The sequence below is a fragment of the Mustela nivalis genome (genome assembly GCF_964662115.1).
Source record: "Mustela nivalis genome assembly, chromosome: 2".
Classification (NCBI taxonomy): domain Eukaryota; kingdom Metazoa; phylum Chordata; class Mammalia; order Carnivora; family Mustelidae; genus Mustela; species Mustela nivalis.
In genome coordinates, this window is record NC_139021.1 from 144,875,075 (window position 1) to 144,900,268 (window position 25,194).

The 25,194-nt window shown below is 51.0% G+C and overlaps 1 protein-coding gene and 1 long non-coding RNA gene across 3 annotated transcripts in view; both read right to left on the reverse strand.

Annotated features, from left to right (window-relative positions):
* GRID1 (glutamate ionotropic receptor delta type subunit 1) overlaps positions 1-25,194 on the reverse strand; it is a 691,195-nt gene that overhangs the window by 573,134 nt on the left and 92,867 nt on the right. The gene's annotated exons all lie outside the window — the stretch shown is intronic.
* On the reverse strand, positions 15,299-21,428 carry LOC309859511. The gene is made up of 3 exons (XR_014308741.1): positions 21,304-21,428; positions 18,171-18,284; positions 15,299-15,483 (listed from the first exon to the last, which is right to left on the reverse strand). It is a non-coding gene; the product is annotated as an uncharacterized lncRNA (long non-coding RNA).

Here is a 25,194-nt window from a genome sequence, read left to right on the forward strand (position 1 = left end):
GCGGAACCAAGATGGGAAAAGAGCTAGAGTCCAAAGTGGAGAAGGGGAGTGACCGAGGAATCTGGGAACCAGTAGCACCAGGCAGAGCACAGACCAGCATAGGCCGGGCCCCAGGAGGCCCTAAGGAGCACCAAGCTATGAGCTGGAGAGATAGGATAGGGCAGAACTCCATCCTTGAGCAGACCTGGCAGAGTCTGAAAGGACCAACATGGGCCCTTGAAACCCCTAGCATGCATTGGTAGCTATGTCTACCCATCTCCAGGCCTCCAGGCCAGACCAAAATGTGGTCCTGATCGCTCTACCAGCCAAAGGCCAACACAACCTGGCCAGTGGAGGGACACTGTCCCAGGGCCCAGGTGAGGTCAGCATTAGCCTGGCAGGGGGCGAGTGGTACCCATCCTGGACAGAGCTGGAGCTCCTCCTCTGAGAGAGCCCAAGGCGGGGCGCCTGGGTGGCTCAGTGAGTTAAAGTCTCTGCCTTCGGCTCAGGTCATGATCCCAGGTTCCTGGGATCGAGCCCCACATTGGGCTCTCTGCTCAGCAGGGAGCCTGCTTCCTCCTCTCTCTGACTGCCTCTCTGCCTACTTGTAATCTCTGCCTGTCAAATAAATAAATAAAATCTTTAAAAAAAAAAAAAAAGAGCCCAAGGGGCCTGGGTATCAATCTGTACACCTATTCTAGGGCCTATGAAATGAACCCTTGGACTCAAATACTGCCCATAGAGGGGGCTGCCCTTGCCTCCCACTTCCTCAGAATACATAGAATTTCCATCCATGTTTATTAAACTCCCCAAAAAGCCACAAGCAAAGTCTAGAGATAGCAGAGAAAGAGTGGCTTCAGAGACAAAGGCACTAATGAGGTGGCTTCTGCCAGCAAACAATCCCCTTCACCCACCAACACTCTGCCACGAACGGGGGAACAGGAGGGCTGAGCACTGACACCTCACCTGGGGCAGGTGGGTGGCCTATTTACAGACATGCCACACCAAACTGTGAGGAAGAGAGCTAGTGGGTGGGGGGGAGGCTGCTGCCTGGATTGGTGGAAAAAACACTATAGGAATCAAGAGAAATGACCATGAGTTTCAGAATTAGCAGGTTTGGAAGAAATGCCGACTTTCTGCTCCAGTCATATAATCTGGAATAAATCGGTCTCTCTGGGCCTCAGCCTCCATCTATAATCTGGGTGTGACAATCCCCATCTCCCAGTTACTGTCAGGATTGAAGCTGGAGAACGCACGTCAGTTCTCAGTGTCCTGGCACGCTGCAGGCACAGGGAGAAGGAACCACACCCACCCTCCCTTTCCCAGGAGAAGGTACTGAGCTCCCTGGGACCCGCACTCGCCCTAGTCTGCAGGAGGAACCAAGACCAGAAGGGGGCTGATGCCTGTGCTTACTTTGGTGCCGAGCAGCACACAGGGCCCCCAGAAGACCCTCCTATCCCCACTTTCCCCTTCAGATGGAAAAAGGGTCCTTAGGAGATGGAGGGGTTCCCAGAGGGCTCCTTCCCGACAGCAGGACCTGGGCACTGGGGCGAGGACGGGGAGGCAGAAGAGGACCCAGCACGTGGCCACCATAGGCCAGCAGGGGCTGCCACCAGTCCTACCTTCAAGACTCCCTCTAGAGCAGAGTTAGAACTTCCCCCCACTCCATGGCTCCACCTTACCCCTTCTCAGTCTGAACAGAGATCTGGCTGCGCTCCCTGCCCAGCCCTTAGACCAAAGGTCAAAGTTCATTCCCTCCCGTGAGGGTCTTGCCTACCACCCAGGCTCTTCTCCCACCCTGCACCCACCTCCCTTCCTCCACCCTCTCCGCCGCGAGGGACAGAGAGCCGTTCTCTATGGAAGGGACTGCCTGGGACTCCTTTCCCTCCACCATCATTCTAGGAAGCCAACGCCTTCTTTCATTTCAGACTCTTGCCAGGGCCCCCTCCTTGAGAAAATCTCCAATCGCCACCCAATTACGGGGCCTCCAGGTCAACTTACGTGAGTTCACTTGTCTGTCTGTCTCTCCACAATAGACCCTTCCAATCCTCAGTTACATAGGGCCCTCATCAGTGTTTGATGAGTGGATGCACCTCTGGATAACTGGGTGGTTGGATGGATGGATGGACAGACGGACGGACGGACTGACAGATGAAGGAATGATTGCATAAGATGGATGAATCGTTCCAACAAGAAAGCCACATGAAGAAGATGCAAAGCCAATATGAACATTGTCTCCAGGGGCCAAGACTCCCTCCACACAGTGGGGCTCCACCAGAGGGTGAATACGGCGCATGTCTCTCTGTCCTCAGCCTTCAGGGCAGCCCTACCCAGGAGCAAAGGACTGGACAAGGTGGCCCCCACAGCATCACCTCATCAGTAAGCTTTCCCCTCCTGCCGCCTTTCTCAGTGCACTGGCCTTCCAGAAGGGTGGGGTGGGGAGGCCTCAGCACCGGAGCATCCTCGTGGGCAGAGGGAAATGCTGTCCACAAGCAGCGGGCTCATGCAAGCGTGCAGCATCTCGGTTTCACAAAGGGACACTGCGGAGGCCCACTCAAGGACCATTTTAAAACTGTGTATTTTCCACACAATGTAACAAAATCACAACAAATTACGCACAGTCTTGGGGCTACTCCTGCACCTGCCCTTCAAAGGCCCCTCACCTGCACCAGGAGCTGGTGCCCTCCAGCCTCAAAGGGCTACTCCCCAGCTCTTTCTGGAAAATCCTCGATGTGCAACCTTCCATTCAGCTCCCTGTAATGTCAGGCCCCAGACGGAGAGGCCTATGGGTCTAGAGTCGGGTCGGCACTGCCACCTGAATGCACTCAATCCATGAGCAGGAAGGCAGCTCAAGAGGGCCTCCTCCAAAGGCCTCACACATTGGAATTTGCCTGCTGATCACCGCCAGCAGGAGTCAGGGGCAGGACAAGGCAGCAGCTGGACTGAACAGGCTCTCAATGACCTGGCTGCCTCTGTGGTCACTCAACAGGAACACCGGGAGTCCGGGAGCATGGACGCCGGGCACAGACACGGATCCCCTCCCAGCCACCTGTGCGTGCGGCCGACAGCTCAGGGCACCTGCCGAGGTTTCTCTAGGTCCAGCTGAGCTGAGGGCAGTGCTGCAAAGCTTTGTGAACCAAACCAAACCTCCTGCAGAAGCATCCTGATGGACGCTCTCATTTCCTAAACGAGGTGCCTCCAGCAAGACCTGAGGCAGCCTGTGCAGGTTAGTGTGCTGCTTTGTGTCGTTTCTACTCCACTCCAGGAGTCCCTGCATTAAACACAGAGAAACACAGGCTCTGAGCTGACCCAAAGTGGCCCTGCGACTAACTGGCAGAGCCAAGTCCAGAGTCTGGGTCCTGCTGACCCCCAGGGACCCAATGGCCTCTGAAGCAGCCATGGGCCCAAGGGGAGGAAGACATTGGGCGTGGTCCAAGAAGACTTTCGCCATCGTGCCCAAACATGGAGGCCCTGTGTTCAGCCCCAGGTGCCCAGGTCCATCACATCCACTCAGACCTTGCAGTGAATGGCACCTTCCCCTTGGGCCCACTGGGACTCCCCCAGGCAGCTCACCCAGCTCCCTTCTCCAGCTTCTTCCTGCCCCAGCACTCCAGGTCCCCTCCACCAGAACACCCAGCACACTATACCATCACGATTACTGACAGGGCTGTGGGAATGGATCCAGAAGGTGCAAGAAGAAATGGGTGAACAAATGACTACGTGGTTTGCCACCCATTCACTATGGTGTGCGCATTCTTCCTGAATCCAGGAACAGCAAGGAAACGTGTCTTCCCCAAACAAGCAGCAGTCAAAGACCTCCAGTTTCCCAGGCCCAAGACGCTCAGCATCTATCATTTGTGTTGGTAGCCAAGTGACACCGTCTGACACCCACCACGGACGGGAGGTAGAAGGGTGTATTTACATAGTTTGTGATCCCTGAAATAACATTACATCTCCAGACGCCTCCAGCTGCGTGTGAGCTCCTGGTGCACAGTCTGAATTACCTCCACGATGATTTCATGCCGAATTTGCTGAGTCTCCGAGCAGAGTCATAAATGTAAAGGAGGAGCGTTTCTCTGGGCCTTCACCACATCTTTCATCCAGAAAATAAGTGGTGATAATATTTGTAATATGTTTACTGACAGGACCAGGGGCTCTGTGCAGATAACTCTTTTATGACACAAAGTACTTAACTAAGATGGAAAATGGCATTACTCATGTTAAATTCAAAATGAGCATTTTGTCCCAGATTGCTAGAAACCCAGTAAATGTCATTAGCTATCTGAGGTTACAGTGAAATCCGCAAAGGGTTACTCTTTGGTAATTACATTTATGGTAGCTATAGAAACAAGGGACATCAGACTGAGCCGGCTGACAGTTCTGTCTCTTCCCCCCAAGAATGGCTCATCTGCATGTTGTCGTCTCCAAAGACTAGGCTCCAAATCATGCATCTCGGCAGCTTGCTCTTGGGAGAAGTGTTTTCCCCACAGGCACCAGGCTGGAGCCCCAGGACAGGAGCTGCTGTGATTCTCGATTGGAAACTAATGATAAAAGACAGAGATGAGGAAGGAAGCTCTTCCTGTGGCTTCTGCATTGAAATGTGCCTCCTGAACGTGTGCGGGAAGTTATGCTTCCTGGGGTCCTCCTTCTGTGGCAGATGCATTATTTATGGCCAGTGTGCTCTGGTGCAAAGCTCTTCTGCCCCTCCACCCAAGAGCCCCACACTGCCATGGGGCAAGTTCCAGCCTGACCTTGACACCCTTAACACCCCTCCCTCTAAGACCAAGAAACACACCCACCTGCAAGGAGGCCTCAGAGCTCCACCGGCCTTCTCAGACCCATCTATGCTGCAGGCAGGACCTGAAGGGTCAGGAAAGGGGAAATGAGAGCGCAGGAAGCCGCACTTGGGAGCTGGAGGGCGCTTCAGCCTCAGGGGCAAATGAGACCAATGGAAGGACCCTATTTGCCAACTAGAAGGACCAGCACCTTCCCTCGTTGCCTGTAACAGGCAACACCTTCCCTCACATCTCTGACAAGGCACCACCTTCTCGTCTCCTGTGTGTGCCCCCGACGGCTTCCCCAGCACCTGGTAGCCCGATACCTTCCCTGTCCAGCCACACATAAAGCCACTGCCTTTCCTGGTCACCCAGGAACACCTTCGGTTGCCACCTGTCATAGCCAGCACCCTCATCTGTCATCTACACCTACAGCCAAGAGCTTTCCTCCTTAGCTGATACAAGGCAACACCTTCCAGCACCCAGAGGTGTGAGCACAAACCCCTTTCCTTGCAACTGGGTAGCAACCAGCACCTTCCCTCATCACCTGGGACAGGCAACCTCTTCCCTCAGCATCCTTGACAAACATCGGCTCTCACAGTCTCTGTGTGGCAGTCAACACCAGCCCTCACCAGCTGACGCCTGTCTGGCCTCACCACCTGGAAGCACCAGGATCTTCCCCAGCCGTCTTCCTCTAGGCCGACGGTTCTCCACGTGTGATCCTCAGACCGACCGCACTGGGAACGTGTTTGCATTCCATGTCCCACCCAAAGCTAATGATTCGGAAACCTGGGAGGTGGGGCCCTGCAATTTGTGTTTTTGAGCAAGATTTCCAGGTGACTGTCATGCATATGAAATTTGAGAACCATAGTGGGTGCTCTTTAAAGTCACCTGGGGAGCATTCAAACACTCTGATACCCAGGTGGCACCCCCAGAATGCAGAGGCCCTGGTGTCACAAGTTCCGGGGGGTAGGGCACGGTTCTATGTGCAGCTGGGGCTGAGAGCCAAGCTCTGACCCAGTAGGCATCTCCAGAATGGCAGAGAGGGCCCAGCAAGCTCCCAGCTATGCTGCTAGCAGAGCCACCTAGAGACTGGCTGTCACCTGTCTGATGTCCAACAGCTGCCTCCAGGCCGCAAAAGTGCCCAGGGGACCAGAGTTCCTGGCAGCAGACCTGCCCAGACCCATGCTTGCTACGGCCCCCTGCCAGGTGTCCCGGAGCTACCCAGGGACCCCACTGGCTATGCCTGCCGGAGTGATGCTCATCACCTTCCTGCCCACTGCCTGCACTGACAACGGAAAGCCTCAAGGACCCGGATTGAGGACCAGCCCCCAGGGCAGGCTGCAGGAGGGAACCCACTGGAACAAATCCTGCTCAGGCCTGGACCCCAAAACCCAAGACATGTCCTGCCCTCAACAGCCAACATCTCTCCCTAATGCTCCCCACTGCATCTCCAGCCCCAGGAGCCCTCCACCTACCAGAATGTCATCCCACTGTGATCCCTGCCCTCTGCTTCCTGAGAAATCACAATTCTTTGAGAAAGGCCTAGAAGAATACAAGCCAGTGCGATCCCGACTGGTTAAAGTGTAGGTGGATTTTTTTTTTCTTTTCTTTCATTTTCAAAGACTCTGTCATATAATTACTATATTACATTTATACTTTAAAATAAATGATTAAAACAAATTTTCTCTAAACCTCATGGCCTAGGTCAAAGTCACACACACATACACACACAGACATATGCACATACCCGCCCCCACTTCACGAACACCTTCCCTCGGCGCCCCACTCTTCGGATGTTGCCATCTGTGTGCACACCCGGCTGGGCTCTGAGCACCGTGGCTCAGGAGGTCCTCCTCCTGCTGCCATCCCCAGCCCTCTTGCCCAGTGCCCAGCTTTGGCCTCAGAGGAATCCCACTCTGTTCCAAGGAATGCTGGGCTATCCTCCGCACTGTCCCCACAGGAGTTTAACTCCATTGGGCGGAGGCCCTGGAAGACCCCCGTATCTACCCACCTGTGCTGGGCGGGGTCAGCAGGGGGACACATAACTCAAGAGGAGTTTCAGGGCCCTCGCCTCAGAAGCTCAGCCCAGCACACACTCCATCTCAGCTTTTCATATCCCACACACGCCCAAGCACCACATCCCTGGCTGCAGGGTTCACACGACAGCCAGTCATCAGAGCTCCTGGAGAAACAGGATCGTTCAGATCACAACCCTGCCCTCCCTTCAAATGCAAGACTATGACAGAAACTTCAGCTCTTCAGAAGTGAACACAGGCCCACGAGTCCCCAGGTATATCTGCTTGAGTTCTGTCTGTATGTCTTGCTCAGAACAGCCCTGGGCAGAGGGACAATTCCAGGAGCACCTACCAAACCCCTCCCACTCCTGGGAGGCTCTCTCTGCTCTTCTGCTCTCTCTTATCTGGCCTAGGCAGGGGCTCTGTGCCTATGGCATTTGATGTGCCAAAATCAAACGTCATCATATCCCCACAAGTCAGTAATTAAACTCAATAGTAATTAAAACTCAATAATTAAACTCACCGCATCGACAAGAGAATCCATAGTTGACAACAAAGAAGCCTGCTCTCCATTCCAGGAAACGCACTCCCAAGCAAGTATTTCATTCACAGAAGAAAAGTGATGGGGAGTGGCACCACATGGAGGTTAGGGAGCACTTTTATAGATGCACGTGCCATCACAGCCTCACCTGGCCAGCTGCCTAGTCCACCTGCACCCCCCAATCCACCCTGGTCCATACCCCGTGAGGCCAGCCTCCAGGGATTCCACCCCTGGGCTCCCTGGCCCCCTGGCTCCTCCTTGAGCCACCGGAAGGCATCAGCAGGCAGAAAGTTGAGCTGGACCCACATTTGCAATGGCTGTATTCCCCCATATGAGGACACAGCTCCCATCAGTCAACTTCTCCCTTCCCGCTGCTTCCTTCTTGGAGGCTCAGGAACACTGACCCTTCCTCTGCCCTTTCTCGGTCCACAGATGGTACACTCCCCAGAATCCTGGTCCTGGAGTGGTTCCTCTTCATTCAGCTCTGTTCAGTGACCCCTGGGAATGTATGATCAGTTTCTTGCCCATCACTGGCTGATTTACCTGAAGGATCGGCACCTTTAGGCTTTAGAGTTGGGTTTCAGCCAAGTATTTTGGACCCTTCTCTGAGATGGGCCATGTGCCCATACCATCAGATGGATGCAGAGATTAACCAGGTCCAAAATAGGATGATTCATAACAATCAGCAAAGTGTCTCTGGTGATACGTCTAAGGGCTCTGTCTGCAAATCTGTCCACTCACCTTTTATGAGTGATTTGGCAGAGGATATTGACTGCTCCTGACCCCACTGCAGGGCTAGTTAATATACTGAATGGCAGTGTTGGTATCCAAAAAGATTTCAGCCATCTGATACAATGGGCCATATTCAGCAAAATATACCTCAAAAAGAGACAGAGAGAAGTTTAGAAATTTAGAAGGCCAAAGGCATAAGAGGAAGGAAAGACTCTGTGGAAAGCTTTTGGAAGACTCGCTTAAGCTGAATATGAGCCAATGGACTGATGTGGTCACTTCTGGGTGAATTAAAAGCATGACACCCAGGATAAGAAGGAAGGGGGGCACCTGGGTGGCTCAGTGGGTTAAGCCTTTGCCTTCCCCTCAGGTCATGATCTCAGGGTCCTGGGATCGAGCCCCACGTTGGGCTCTTTGCTTGGCAGGGAGCCTGCTTCACTTCCCCTCTCTCTGCCTGCTTGTGATCTCTGTCAAATAAATAAATAAAATCTTAAAAAAAAAAAAAAAAGAAGAAGAAGAAGAAGAAGAAGGAAGGGACCCCACACCCCCACACCCCAACCCCTCCAGCTTAATAACCAGCTAGATGGCAGCTTAGAGCTGAGTTCCACTCTGGGTTCTAATCCAGAAGAGACGATGGTACCATGGGGAAGGCTTGGGAGGGGAAAGCCAGGCCAGGTGTGCAGGACACAGAAACTCATCACAAGCTGTGGCTGAGGAAACCAGAGAAAAGCCTGGCAAGGGAGAAGGTGACATAAGAGCCAGCTCCAGACACCTAAAGGGATTATCTCCAGGAAGATAAAGAACAGGGGAGCAGTGCCAAGGACTCTCTCTCTCTGATCCAATTAAAACTGTCTGCAATCACTGAAAAAAAAGAGCGCGAGCAGCACCAACAGTGACAAGCGGAAAACGTGCCCAGCCTCCAACTACGCACTTCCCACCACCAGCCACGGCTCCGGGTGGGTGTCCAGGCTTACAACCTGGCTTTCCACCCCCAAGGAGGCCACCAAATCCCTCAGCAAAGCAGGAAGGACAACAGAGAAAACACAAATATAAACAAATAGGCAAAGGAAGTAAAATCTCTGCAGTCTAATAGAGAAAGAGAGAGAGAGAGAGAAAGGAAGGAAGCAAGGAAAGAAGGAAGGCGGGGGGAGAGAGAGAGAAGGAAGGGAGGGAGGGAACGAAAGAGGGCAATGTCGGAGGGACGGCCGACTCGGAAACGGACTCCTACAGAGAGCGTAAGAAGAGTTTGGGAAAATGCTACCAGTTGTTTTCAAAGAGAACAAGAAATATATTACATCAACTGAAATAACAGAGTCATAAACAAAATACCTGCATACGAATCAGTGGGTGCCAGAGAGGTCAGTAGGGGGAATGGGTGAAATAGATAGAGGAGATGAAGAGGAACAAACTTCCAGTTATCAAATCAATAAGCTGTGGAGATGATGAGGTCAGCATAGGGAATAGTCAGGAATACGCAATAACGTATGGTGACAGACGGTGACTATACTTACAGCAGTGAGCACTGAGTCATGTACAGAACTACTGAGGCAAGATGTTGTATACCTGAAACCAACATAACACTATATGTTATCTGTACTACAAAAAAAAATGTTTTTTAATAGGGGCACCTGGTGGCTCAGTGGGTTAAAGCCTCTGCCTTCGGCTCAGGTCATGATCCCAGGGTTCTGGGATTAAGCCTCGCATTGGGCTCTCTGCTTGGCAGAGAGCCTGCTTCCCTTCCTCTCTCTGCCTGCCTCTCTGCCTACTTGTGATCTCTCTCGCTCTCTCTCTGTCAAATAAATAATTTTTTAAAAAAAAATGTTTTTTAATTAATATCTCTATGCCTCTAATGAGAATGCTTTTGGAAGCAGTAAAAAACAGAAATGGCACTGCCAACACATTATACCAGTAAACCAAAAAATATATTTAAGATCATTCATATTAGTATTATATTAGTCAGTTTAAGTTAAGATATGCTGTCATAATAAGCAACCCCCAAATCTCAGTGGCTTACATCAACAAGAGGTTATTTTCCCCTCAGGGTCCACGTTTATTGCTGGTTGGTCACAGCTCTGTTCTATGGTTTCTTTATTCAGGATGAGGAAGCAGCCCCAAACCCTCATGGCAGAAGAGAAGTCAAATACACCAGAGTCATGTGATGGCTCTTAAAACTTCCATTTGGGAGAGGCTTAAGAAACCCTCACCCCTATTTCATTGGCCCAAGCAAGTCACATGGCCAGGGAGGATACCATCAGAGCAGCCCGCACACACACACACACCCCCACTGAGAGAAGCAGTGAATATTTTGAACAATAAGACAGTCTACCACCATACCCAGGACACAGAATACTTGAGTGGAAGCTTTCTTTAACAGGAAAAATGATAAGCATAAGAGAAAATGCTAGAAGAACCCAAATGCAAGGGCTTGGGTTCCTAAAGAACACATAAGAAACCGACAGCAGCTATCTTCCTAAGCCTATCATCAGAAGAGTTCCCAGAGGGGTGTCTGGGTGGCTCAGTGGGTTGAAGCCTCTGCCTTCAGCTCAGGTCGTGATCCCAGGGTCCTGGGATCGAGCCCCACATCGGGCTGTCTGCTCCGCAGAGAGCCTGCTTCCTCCTCTCTCTCTCTCTCTCTCTCTCTGCCTGCCTCTCTGCCTACTTGTGATCTCTGTCTGTCAAATGAATAAATAAAATCTTTTAAAAAAAAAAGAAGAGTTCCCAGAGCTGAACAAAGAACTGATATTAGAAATCAGAGGGACACTGCCTGTCTAAGGAAAAGTTTATACACGGAGAGGAATGCTAAGTTTCATGGATGAATAATGTTTAAATCTCCAAGAAAAAGGGAGGAGGGTATTCTTTTTTTTTTTTTCTTAAAGATTTTATTCATTTATTTGACAGACAAAGATCACAAGCAGGCAGAGAGGCAGGCAGAGAGAGAGGAAGGGAAGCAGGCTCCCTGCCAAGCAGAGAGCCCGAAGCGGGGCTCGACCCCAGGATCCCGGGATCATGACCTGAGCTGAAAGCAGAGGCTTTAACCCACTGAGCCACCCAGGTGCCCCGAGAGGGGGATATTCTTGATGAGGGAAAGGGTACATCTGTGGGCTTCCAGAGGTAGGTGCCAACAGGGGAAGTCTGTCCCATGTGCTCCACAGCTGCACCCTCAAAGCCTCGAAAGAAGCCCTAAAAACACAGATGTGCTCCCTTCGACGAGCTCTGCCCCTGCCAGTGGGCAGACAGCCGGGCCACCCCAGAGGTATAGACACCACACTGGCTGCTTCCAGACCTCAACAGCATTTTTCTCTCCTCTTGCTCATAAATCTGGATCTGCCCATGTTCACCGAGGACATTCTAGTGCCCAACCCTGCTCAGATGTGTCTGTCAATTATCTGCATGCAGAAAACAAAATGTCTCTGAAAGGTTAAAAAATGATAAAAACCACATAAGTGTATATTACAGATAAAATTACATAAATAAAAATATTAATAGATAAATTATAAAGAAAAACAGGGGAAACACGGGCACCACCAACACGGGGGTGAAAGTTTCAAATCAGAAAAAACAGTTAATGACTTGAAATTTAAGGAAGCAGAGAACCACGCTGGAATTGCAACGCTAATCGTTCACGTCTGTGCAGGGGCACATACAGGAGAGGGGGGCAGACAAGAGAAAGAGAGAGGCAGAGGTACAGAGGAGGGGGAAGGATGGGAAGAATCCAGCAAGGGACATCAGGCATGTGGAGAAAGCTGGTTAGAGGCCATGTCCTGACCTCCATCCAGAGCACGCTTCCAAGAAGTTTTTTAGAGCCCCCCAAGAGGGTTCCTCCAGTTGAGATGGATGTGGGAAGCACCTGACCCCCTAGCTCCTGGAGAAGCTGGCCAAGCTAGGACCTCCCACTGAGATTCCTTTCTGGGGGAGCATGTGAGAATTAATGTGGTTTCTCCCTGTGATTTAATGTGCTGTTAAAAAATGATAAAAATCACATAAGTGTATATTACAGGTAAAATTACATAAATAAAAATATTAATAGATAAATTATAAAGAAAAACAGGCGAAACACGGGCACCACCAACACGGGGGTAAAAGTTTCACCCTGTGGTTTCTGCCTGTGAATTAATGTGCTGGCATGAATTCAGCCAAAATCAGTGTCTCCTGAGCTTCTTAGTGTGAGTCCCACCTAGTCCGCAGACAACCATGAGTCTGTCCCCTGACCCCCACAGCCTATGGAGTGGCCTGGGCAACAACCACGCTTCTCTCCTATGCCCCGTTCTCTGTTCTTCCTTCCACAGGGAAACTCAAGCCCAGCTGACCTGACTTCTTGCCCCATTGGAGCCAGCGTTTCTAAGTACTATGTGCCAGATGCTAAGCTCCACGATGTGGATATAACTTCAAGATCATCCTTACACCAACTTTTACAGCCAGCGGGGACCAGATTCACCCGCATTTTAGAAAGGAAGGAAACAAGGCTCAGAGAAGTTAGGTAAGTCTCCGAAGGTCACAGAGCCGGTGACAGAATGAGACTTAGAAGCTGGGTCCGCCTCAGAGGCCTGAGCTATCGCACAAGAGAAGTGCCTGGCTTCCCTTCCTTATCCCAGCATCTTTAATGATCCCTGCAGCACATGTCAGCCTGGACCCAGCAGGGTCTTCAGGAACTCACCCTCTCAGTGGGGACACAGACAAACACACCGGAAAGAATAACACCAATAGGTGACACCACAGAAGGTTCAAGGTGAGGCGAGAGAATGCTGTAGGGAGTTAGGCCGGCGGAACAAGTGAGTGAGGGGAGGTGGGAGCTGCCCCTCCAGAAAATGGAAAATCACCAGTCAGCCCCGCTTCCCCAGAGCCTGCTTGGGAATGTGATAACCATGATAACAGACACGGACAGTGATGGAAAGCGAGCCTCCCAGGGGAGGCCCCCACAGCCAGACTCCACAATTACCGGCAGCTCACACAAGACAGACAGTTCCTTCACTTGCGATGTAGGAAATGTTTTGTGTTTTCTGCTTCGGCTTTAATTCTGAGCTAAACAAAGACCTGGTGGGTGGGAGATGGAGTGCTGCCCAGGGAGCCCACTCCATGCCTCCCGAACATGGTTCCAAAACCAGAGGAAGAGCAGGAGCTGGGACTGGGGCTGGAGGGGAGATGGCTGCCATCCTAGGAAGCGGCCAGGGCCTCCAGCCTATGCCCTGGGGAGCAACACACCCAGCCACTTCGCAAGCCCCACGACCATCCAGGATCTATGCTTGGAGGCTTCCTCCTCACACCCCTGGAAGGTGGTGCGAGTATCATCCCAATTTCGTGCAGGAGGAGACAGGCTCACACAGAGTATGTGTCCCATGTGACCGGCAGCATCATGGGACAGAGTCAAGTTCCAACCGCCCCTGTCAGAACCCAGAGCTCTATGTTAGTAGGGCTCGTGGGACCCTAGCAAAAAGCCAGGTCAGACAGGGCCTGCCAGTCAGGGAAGAGGGTGGGATTCAAAACCAGACACTGCCCATGCTCTGGATGAGATGTGAAAATGCTAGCACCAAGCCCGGCACTGGGTAAGTGCCCAATAACCACCACGACTCAGAAGACTGGAAGATCCATGAGGGCAGGGACCTCATCTGCTTTGCCCACCAGGGACACCAGCACCTGAAGGGTGCCCATTGACCCCGCTGGCAGACGCTCCATCAGCGACTAGGGATCCATGCCCTAATTGATGCCCCATGGATCTGCGGCAGGCTTTGCTCACCAAAACCAAACCCCGGACAATTTTGGAACATTACTTTTCTAAACTAGGGGCTAGAACAGTCAGAAACTCTGGTGCAGCAGGCAAGGAACAGGAAAGCACATGACAGAGGAGGGAGAAGGCAGAGCAAGATGCAGGCTGCCCCAAAGGCCAGATTCTGCCACATGCAACCCAACTTTGAGGGCCCTGGGCAGGCGGCACATGTAAGTAACACCAGGGCCATGTATGCATCCAAAGAGCCACCAGTACCAGTACACTGGTCAGCCCTGCTCCCCAGTCCAACCCCCTGAAGCCACCACATAGCTGCCCTGCTCACCATCCCATCATCAGAGACCAGCCCAGGACCTAGTACAGAGTAGGCATTTTGTAAATACCTGTTACAGAACATGAATGCCCAAAAAGCCTAGAGTGTGCTGGGCATTGCTCCAGGAGCTTACCTCTTCATAATCAGTCTTGCAAAGGGAAAGCACTATTCTAGGGTCAGCAAGTGGCAAAGGTGAGGCTCAGAGCGAAAGCAACTTGCCTAGAGTAACACAGCTAGGAGGTGACAGCAATGAGTCTGGCTTTAGCCTGTGCTCTTTCCACTGCCACATGTGGCTTCTAGGAGGAGGAAGAAGAAGGACACAGGGGCTCTTCTGGAACAGAAAGCAGTTACTCTCCCGCGAGCAGCTTCTCTGAGCCCTGCTCCTACTGAGCCCAGGGCAGCCAGTGCGGGAGCTCCAAATCTGCCAAAATTTACCCCAGGCCAAAGCTAAGCCTTCCCTGAGATTCTGGTCCCACCCAGCCAGGAGCCTGTTGGGGAGCCAGGAGAGGGGGGCCTTGTTTGCCCAGCCACCTTGAGAAGCTTGGGTCCCTTAGCCCAACCCCCTGGTCCATGTTAAGGGAGCAAGGCCCAGCAGCAGGCGCTCTCCAGAGTCCCCACACCTCCCCTCCTCTTGGGCATCAAGAGCCCATTAAGCAGGAGGAGGAGTCTTGGCGGAGCTCCGCCCATAGCTCTGCCTGCCCCCGCCCCTCGACCCAAGGTAGGCGGAGGCAGCGGCTGGCGCGGTCCAGAGTACCTTTCCTCTCCGATCGCACTGTTTCATTACTCCTCCCCACCCCGGGTGGGAGGGGCCGTTATCTCCCTTTCACGGATAACCAGAGCTCAGAGAAGTTAAATGACTTGCCAGGAACGCACAGCTGGTGAGGCGACGTGCAAACCCAGGGCGTGAAACGCAAAGCCCTAATAATCACAGCTCAGCACAGCCTCTCAACGCGCCCCAGCTGAACCGCATTCCTCCGGAGACTCTCGGCATTGTGCACACAACTGCAGACCCGCTCCTTCCCCTTCCCCCAAGCCACAAATGCTGGCTACGGAGAGCCGCGGAGCCCGAGCCCATGGGGCCGGTACCCTCGCCCCAGCAGGAAGCGCCCTTCGCGCCGCGTTCCCAGGCCCGCACCGTCCCCCCTCTCCTCTCCCTAACATCCCTCCCCCCACCCCCGGCGAGCCGAGCCACGAGCATAGGCTGCATTTGTGGGAAACCGGGGCTCAGCGCTCGGAGAGGGAGGCAATTTATTCTGGAGAAAACATCTTTGTTCTGCGAGTGAAGGGGAGCCATTTCCAACAATTTAATGCTCTGTTCGCGGGCCCGGGTGCTGGGGTTGCAGCGCGAGGCTTGTTCTTCGAGGCAGAGCAGCACATAATGAGGCTTCTCACTGCCGCTCCCCGCCATCCTGCCAAAAACCAGAACGGTTATTTATCCATTAATCTGACATTACACCCCCTGCATTTTATCTGCTTAAATAAATTTGGTGGTTAGAGTGTGTGCCTGGCGGAGAAACTCCCGCATTCAATTTCCGACGCGCCAACGCGTGCAACGCTGCCATTATAAACTCGCCTTTGACGTCGCAGGGCCTCGGCGGTCCCAGCAGCAAGGATAGGCCTCTCCCAGCTAGGTGAGAGGAAGACCCCCACGGGGCAGGCCTCCAGAGACTGTTCCCTGAGCCTGCAACAACTGAGTTAATTACCTGCTGGGTCCTCCTTCTACCAGGAGACCCGCCACCTCCTTTTGTTATCTACTGGGTTAGGGAACAGGGGAACACCTCGAACCTAGACCCCCACTGCCTGGGCTGGAATCCTGGCTGTGCCACTCAGAAGCTGTGTGACCTTGAAATGTCACCACCTTTCTGTGCCTCCGTTTTACCATCTCCTTCTTAGGGCTACTCTGAGAAATAAAAGAGTTAATATTTGCATAAGTGCTTGGAACAGTGCCTGGCACATAGTAAATGTTCAATAAAAACTGGTTTAAATATATATATAATGTTTAAAATCCACAAGTATGTTTAAGCAGAGCTTTGGAGATGAGCTTGACCACTGGGACCTAAATGTGTCTGGAATTCAAGAGAGAGGGGAGTAGACCAGGGACCCACTCACCTTACTTCACCCACTCTACCCGTTTCACTCAGTTAAGAGTGGTCATAGTCAGGAGGGGCCATGGAATACTTCATTTGAACAAAGGGTCCCACTTCTTGAAAACATCTGAAGTCCGTTTTTCTATTCCATGGCTTGCATTTTACAGAGAAAAAATCTAGAAGCCAGAGAGGGGAAGGGACTTGTCCAGAGCTCAGCAAGTTCACAGCAGAACTAGAAGCAGAATCCAGGCCTTCTATCCCCCAGGCCCAGTTCCTGGTTTGGGGTTTTTCGGTTTTGGTTTTGCTTTTTTCCCTGCAGCATGAGACCTCCTGTCCATCTACCTCATTTTCAGTAAGGATCTCACCAACCTCTCTATGTAATGCCAGGTCAGGATGCCCCATGGTGATGCCCAGCTGGGCACTCTCCTCTCCCAACCCAGCAGCTGCAGTGTAAGAGTCTAAGAGCCTAGCCCAATTGGCAGGTGAAACCCCATAACCCTCAGGCTTTAACATCCCGTACCCCAGAGACTGGCAGCCCCCTACCCATGTGTCCTTCATTTCTCGTTTCTGTTCATCCTCTGCAGCATCTCCCTGGCCTAGAAACTTGCTGGAATTTCCTACCTGTCCTCTCTATAACTCATCTGCCCCTTGAGGATGCCTTGTACCCTCATTGCCAGGGCTGGGTCTGTGCCCTACCCTGCAGGCTGGAACCCAGCACTGGGGGACACCTGGACCCTGATGCAACGCCCTCCCCCCCCCCACACACACACACATACCCCCACCACTCAGCTTTGGATGCGGGCCCCACAGATGGAGCAGTGGTCAGTGCACACCCAGCCTGAGCTCACCACACCCCTCTGGGGGCTCTCCCAACCAGGTCCATTCCCTGAACACCTCTCAGAGGGCTGGCAGCTCCACCCGGAGAAGGACACTTCCACAATCTTCTTGCTCAGGAGAGGCTGGCCCAAGGCCCCACGCAGACTGTTGAGGTGAGTGGAGAGCGATGCGGTGAGTCTGTCACCAGAGAGAGGAGCTGTGTCCCACGCAGGAGCCGCTCTGCCCAGGCAGCTGCAGGCCCAGCCCCTGCCTCCTTCCAAGCAACAAAGAGGCAGGCATGCGGGCAGACAGACGCCCAACACAGAGACCTCCCACTCGATTGCTGTGTCACTACTTGCCCCCTCTTCCCCAACCCCCCAGATGAGGAAGCCCCTCCAACCTGTCACCATCCATATACCCTTTGCCAACCCCAGAAGTTCCCAGGGGAGAACGGCTGCTGCCTCCTAACCTCCAGGAAACCCCCCTGATCATTGCCATCCATTACTGAGACCTGGTGAGACGTCAACTAGCCCAACCCTTTTCTTCCTGGCTACATTTAAGAAATTAAAACAGTGCTGGAGGCAAGAGGAAACACCCCAGGCCACACACTGGGGTGGCTCCCAGCTCCCAGTAGGCATGGGCTCCTGGACTTGCCCTGCTTGAGCACAGTCTCATCTCAGATAACTGCCCTCACTAGCCTCCGACTTTACTTCCCTGACCGCTCCACCTCTTTTGACTCAGGTCCATCTTCTAGCTCATGGGCACCCCTGATCAGTGCTGCTCCTGGGAAAGTGATCTGAGTCCTGAATCGCATCAGCTTCTGATCCCTCCAGCCCTGTCCCCTGAGAACCGGTGCCAGGCACTGTGCCAAGTGCTCCAAAGTCTAAGACTTAGAGAGGTACGCCCTTTCCATTTCACAGATGAGGACACAGGCTTGCCTGGGGCACAGAGCTTCTAAGTGGCCCAGCCTGAATTTAAACCCAGATGTGTCTGAATCCAGAGCTCCAAGTCTCACCACCAGGCCTGCCCGTGGGTAGCCCACCCACAGACCTGTTCTTGCCCCGTGAGTGAAATCAGACACTGAGTCTCACTCCCACAGCCTCAGACGATGGAGGAGAGCTGGGCCCTGAGGGCCATGTGTTCTGTGGGTTCTGACTGGGGGTCTGTCTTCCTTCAGTGCCACTAAGACTCACCTGTCATTGGCGACGAATGGAAATCAGCATTTTACAGTAATAAAAGGCTGCTCCTGGTTAGACATCAAACGAATCAATCTTCTCTGACAGTTAATTTTCATTTTGCAACTTTCCCTGGTGACAACGGCAAGTAATGACCCTGAGCATCTGCAAAGTCGCGGGGAGAAGCAGCCCAGCCTCCCACACCCCTGGCTCCTGGTTGCTCTGGCTCAGCCCCTCCCCCTCCATGCTGGCTGATCAACAGCCCCCTGCCTCCACCCCCTCACCCCCTCACCCCATCCCCAGGCCCCCAGGCCACATAGTTACCTCTCTGCCCAGGAACCCCTCACAGAGGCTCAAGCCCAAACTGCCATCCTGGGACCCAGAGACCAGAAACAGACCCGGCAGAGCTCAAATGCAAAGCCTCTGGGACAGCCTCTGAGAGCTCCCTCATCCTCACTGATCCCCCTCACCACACTACCAGTGATCCTCTCCCAATACCCCCATCATCACAGACTCCCCAGCATACCTCTGGCCCCAGTGTGACCCCAGGACCAGCCGTCAACCCCCAAGGCACGACAACAATGACCCTCTCGGGAAGTTCCCCAAGCATACCCTTCTCCCTCCCCCAGACCCCACCACAGAGCATTCCTGGAATGTTATCTCATTCCAGGGCACCCCTGACCCCTGACGGCCCTCAATATCATCAACAACCCCAATACCACGTCTGACCCCCAAATGCACCTCACAGATTCCCAGCACTTCCCAGCCGGAAGCCCCTAAATCTGACCTACACCTTCCCACATCTGTGCATGGGGGGGGGGGGGCAGAGCAGATGAGATGGAGCCTTCTGCAGGGGAGGCCCTCTGCCCCACTCTCCCAACCCCCAACCTCTGAGGGGCTGTCAGCTGGCCTCCTAGTCCCCATGCCTTTGGCCACAGCCCACTCCTCACCTGCTAATTGAGAGGAGGCAAAGGCCAGCTCATCCTTGCACTGGGGCTCCCTGGCAGGCTCCAAAGGCAAATGCAGCAGCTCTCCCTGGCTCAGGAAACCCTCTAGGGCGCCCCTGCACCCTGGGACTCACATTCATGAGGAAGCTTAAGTTCATGGAAGGGTCATCCAATGATCCTCACCCTCTTTCCAGCAGGGCTATGGCACCAGGGACTAGAACTCCCTCCATCGCTCCACTTCCCAAAAATGCTCCTCTCCTAACAGCCCCCACACCCCACTCACAGAGCTCCTGACCTGGAGAACAACATTAACCAGCAATCAGTGAGAGCTCCTCTGTGCACAGCACTGTGCCAGCCAGGCTGTCTGTTCATCACGGGGTCACGTCAGCCCCACGTCACCGCATGGATTCCAGCCCTGGTACAGTGCCTGCACGTGGCAGACAGCAATAAGAATTTATTGAATAAATGATCAGACAGGGGGCTTTCCACCTCTGCTCTCATGAAATACCTCAACCACCTTGCAAGCCAGGTATTATCTCAATTTAAGGAAAGAGAGAGCAGACCAGGGGGCCTAAACTCACATGACAATCGGCAGAGGAGCCTCTGCTTGGCTCTGACCCACAGAGAGCCTCCCTCCACAAAGAAGGCGTGGAAAGGCAGCTCAACACAGCCCGGCCCCTTCTCAGGACAGAGCTCGGCTCCAGGCACACTGAGTCCCCATTTCTTGCCCCATTTCTTGCCGACACCAAACCACAACTCCAGGAAGTGCAGGCAGCAGCCCCTGCATCTCCCTGGCAACCTAGGAGCTTTTGTTCTCCAAGAATGGAGCTGATTCATCCCCACCCGCCACCCCAAAGTGAACAGCAGGGGCTGCCAGCAAAAGCTAGAAGGGTCTAGACCCCTGCTGCAGCCAAGAACGATCCAGGATGAGCCGATGGCTGATGCATGCAAGGTGCCTAGCTGGGCTTTCAAAGCAAGGGTGCCCAGTGCTCTCCATACACACTGGCCAGAATCCCGTCACCAGGGCTCAGCAGGCAGACAGCATAAGCCAAGAAAGCCACACCCCCAGGCCTCCCATTACTTCAGCCCCTTCCTCTTCACCACAATCCCATAGCACCCTGGGGCTCCAAACACACAACCCACTGGCCTTCACCCAGCACCATGTTCTTGGCTCTGGTTCCATGCCTTTGCACACCTGTCCCTCAGACTGCAAAGCCCCTTCATTTCTTGTCCCTTGCTGGGGATTTCTCATCCTTGAACTGGAGGCTCTGATGTGGTCTCCCCCCACCTCCAGCAATTCTCCATGAGCAAAATGTGTCACAGGTCTTGGGTACCCCACAGCCCTGTGCTCTCCCAGGGGCATCCCTTTCTTGGGGTTGTGACCACCCTCCAATAGGGGGTGAACTCCTGAAGGCAGAGAGCTGGGCAGCTCCAACTCCAGCCTGGGGTGAGGAAGAATCCCCAGGAGCTCTTAAAGTCATTGGAGAGTGGAACCGAGCAGCCACTGGAGACTGTTACCAGTGGAGATGCTCTCCCACATCACTGTCAAGCCTGGCCAGTGATCTACTAGGGCCAATGAAATGGAAGCAGGTTGGGACATGCAGAACTCTGAGCTGGTTCATGCTTCTCTACCCATATCACCAAAGGCATGGCAGAGAGTGGTGGCTTCTCAGCCTGATTTCTGAAGTGAGGAGGATGATGACAGGCTAGCAGCGCCCTCAGGCCAGCCCATGATGGATGTGTAGCCTGCGTGAGATATCAGTCACCAAGATTGGAGGCTGTTGTCACTGTCACCCAGGCTGGCCTATTCTGACAATGCAAGGAAGGAGCAAACAAATGCCACATGCACCTGCCCAGGACAGCACAGGTGCCGGGACTCTGCAGGCTGCCATGAACGTGTGTGCCCCCAGCTGGCTTTCTAACTAAGCCTATTGCATGATGATGACCCCAAACCAGATTTCCAGAACAGGAACAGAACCTATGGGGCACATTAGAAGGATTGAGATTTGGAGGCTGACAGTTTTGAGCTCATATCCAAGCTAAGAAATATCCATGACCTTGAACAAGTTCCTTCACCTCTGTGAACCTCAGCTTTCTTGTCAAAAAGTCAATACCTACCCCCCAGAGCATTCTTACGATGTCAGGAGAACAAACTGGGTGTCAAGGGCCAGGCACACTGGGAGTCTTCCATTGCTCATACATACCAGTCCCTCAAATTAGCTCTAAGGTCCCTGGGGCAGGGAGGAGCAGGATAACTCCATCCAGTCAACTTAGGATGGCCTCTGAGATGATGTCCCCTGTCACCTATGCAGGGCACAGAGAGGTCCCAGGCTCCTGGGGTGCTGACCTCTTTTGAGGCAGGCTGGCAGCAATGTTCTGGAGATAGAGGTTACATCCTGTTGCTTCCTGCTGTCCTTCTGGGCCTTCAGAAGACCGACCTGAGAAGGTCAGTAGGACTTGGTCATCTCACTGCCCCTTTCCTGCGCATGCCTTGGATAATGGATAATGGAATAGGGACAAAAGTAGTTATGATTAGACTATTGCAAGATGTGCCACTTGGTCTAGTCTGAAGGCCATAAGAATGGAGGGAAATGGATGGACTGGAGAGACATTGAAATGATAAAATGTCAAGGATAATTCCTTGGTTCCTGCTGTCCTTCTGGGCCTTCAGACTTGTCTGATGAAGGGGATCAAGAGGGAGTGACTCTGAATGAAGAAGGGTCCACAGGAGCCAGAAATGGCATCTCTCAGAATGCAGAAAGCCACCACACCACCCTGTCTGGGAAGGCTCCAACACTGATAGGCATAGAAACTTGGGACCCATGTGGAAATGCCCATCAGAACATCACATTATGCAAAAGACACTAACAGGACTCATTTGCACAGACATGGGAACCCCATTTGCTGATCACTTCTTAGATGTTAGGCACCCTGATGGGTGACTTACATGTACATCCCATGAAAACCCTACAAGATGCCTGTCATTATCCCATTTTATTGTGCAAGGGGGCACCGCGGCTTCCTGCAGAGGAAAGACCAAGGAGGCTCACACATGAGTCTCAAGCTCCTTCCTACAGACACCTCACAAAATTAACCATCCTCTTCTCTTAATGGCTAAACAAATCTATCCTGATTTGTAGGCTTTCCTGGAACTGCATTTATAATTGCATTCAGTGAAAAATGTTTTAAATGAATCTAATTCTTCATAGTTTGGAAACATGAAACATCTGCTTTGTCTCAGCAACTGTACCTCTTGATTAAAACAACTATAAACCATTTCTCCTGCCCCTTCAAATCATGGGCTCCTTGAAGGCAGGGGCTGCTAGGAAATATTCTCCCTAACACCCACAGGAGCCTGGAAAGAGTATTGGTCAGTGGCAGATTAAAACATTAAATTGTCCCTTCTCATCCCATTACAACAATTGCCTCCTCTCCACCATCCCTCGCATATTCATCGTCTCCATTCCCCCTTTTATTAAATAAGGTCAAATTATCCATATTTTTTAAAACACCTCAGACTTCTGCTTCTACCAAGATGGAGTAAAAGGGACCAGATTTACCCTCCTTCCTGAAACAACCCCCCAAAATGGTAAAGTATATGAAATGATGGTTTTCAAGATACTGGAGATGAGACAACAAAGGACAGTGATCCCTGGGGGACTAAAATAAAAAAGATGAGCCCTGCGATTGCCTCAGCCTACTGCCTTAAGTTTCCAGAACAACATTGGTGGGGGTTGGGGGAGGGGGAACACAGGCAGAGTCCAGCAGATGCCCTGAGCTGTGGATCTGAATCTGAGCATTGAGGGAGATAAAGGCAGCCAGTATCAAGACAGAGTACCAAAGAGAGATGTATACAAGGAGAGAAATCTGGAGAGTTTTCAAAAGATCCCGCTGAAGTATTCAACAGAGTTGATCTTTTCCAAGGTTGGGAAAAAATCCACTCCAAAAGATTTGAGGGACTAGTCCTTCACATAGGGCCAAGAACAATGCCATTTTCAACCAGAATCTCGTGATCCACTTTGGGTAGATAACATTAAAAGTTCCCGCCCCAGCTATCACAGCTGTGATCCTGCCTAACAAGTGGTAAAAGCAAGACTCAAAAGGATCAAACTTTTTCCAAATAACTTAACCACATCCCAGAATAAAGCTCAAGAATATTTCTAGGAATATAAAAATATCCATCACAATCCTATAACCCAATCAAAACTCGGGATTTTTTTTTAAAGAAGCAGGAAAATACAGCTGACCCTTGAGCAACATGAGGGTTAGAGGAGCCAATCCCTGTGCCGTCAAAAATTCATATATAACTTTTTATTTCCCCAAAACTTTAGCCTACCATTAATAGCCTACCATTGACTAGAAGCCTCACCAATAACTTAAACAGTTGATTAACCATATTGTGTGTGTTATATGCATTATATATTCTATTCTTAAAATAAAGTAAGCTAGAGAGAAATATTATTTTAAAATCATGAAAATACTTTAACAGTACTGTAGTATATTTGTTGGGGGAAAAAATCCATGAATAAGTGGATCCAGGGAGTTCAAACCCATGCTGTTCAAGGGTAAACTATATTACCCATAGGAAAAGAAAATCAATCAATCCAAACCAAACCAGTACTGGCAAAGATGTCAGAATGAGCAGATGACAATATTAAAACAGTCCTTATTACTATATGCCATATGTTCAAAAGTTAAACAAAGGCATGAAAGATTGAAAAGAAGATGCAAATTAGAATTCTAGAGAGAAAAACTGAATTGTATGAGATTAAAAAAATAAACTTAACTGGATTAGCACCAGATGAGATGTAGCAGGAAAAAAAAAAAAGAACTTAAAAAGTTGGTAAAAGAAAGTATCCAAAATAAAATACAGAAAAGAGGGAAAAGAAAGAAAGAGAGGAAGGGAGGGAGGACAAGAAAGTGAAGGAAAGAAGGAAGACAGGGAGAGAGGGAGGAAGGAAGGAAGAATAAAGAAAAGTATAGTGAGCTGTTGGGAAACTTTAGATGGTCTAACATATGTGTAATTTAAGTCCCAGAGGAGAGGAAAGGGAGAAGGAGAAGAAAATATATTCAGAGAAATAATTCATGAAAAATTTCCAAGTTTTATGGAAACTATAAACTCACAGATCTAAGAATCTTAAGAAATCCCAAGCACAAGAAACATGAAGAAGAAAACTACCTCAAGGCATATCATAATTGAAATGCTCAAAATTGGAATACAGACAAAAATAAAGCAGCCAAAGAAATAAGACATGTTATTACAGAGGAACAAGATAAAGACAATATATTCATTAGCAGACACAATGCAAAAAAGAACACAAAGGAGCAACAACTTTAAGGTACTCAAAGAGAAAAACTATGAACCTAGATTTTTATACCCAACAAAAATATCTTCCAAAAAATGAAGGTTGAGCAAATGGCAGCAGAGGAAGCAGCTGTAAGCTCTCATATCCACAGAGAAAAATTAAAGCATGTGCACATGCACATATGCAGACACACAAACACACACACACAGCAGAAATAGCCAGAAACAATTTTGTCAGAACTCTAGAAAAGAGTCAAAGGTTTACAGAGCCAAGAGAATAGTTAATTAAAAAAAAAAAAAAAAAAGGAACTTGAAAACAATAGGAAAGCATTGTGACATTTTTACTTGACCTGCTCTACTCAATCTCCAACAAGACAGCAGTCTTGAAGTGGTGACAGCCCATGTTCCCAGTTAGAACCCTTAATCCCTGATTCCAGAGAAAGCAGAACAGACCTTATTCACAAATTATTTTGTATGTCTGTTATAGACTATCCGGGGACTACCTGAAGGACTGATGCAAGGCACTCATCTATATTTTGCAACTCTGAACTTAAACCAAAAACTCATAGTCATTAGTTGAAATGCTGCAAAAATGTAAAAAATGTCCAAGTTTGGGAAAGGAAGAGAATCCGATTTCTCAGCTCCAGCTGAAAACCAACAGGAAAACCCAAATTTTCATTTAAATATTGAGTAATTAGAGACACCAAAGAAGCAAGATGTTCATTAAGCTAACCAATTATCATAATAATCGTGTTGTGCTTTTATTTTGTTTTTGAAAAAATAATAAACA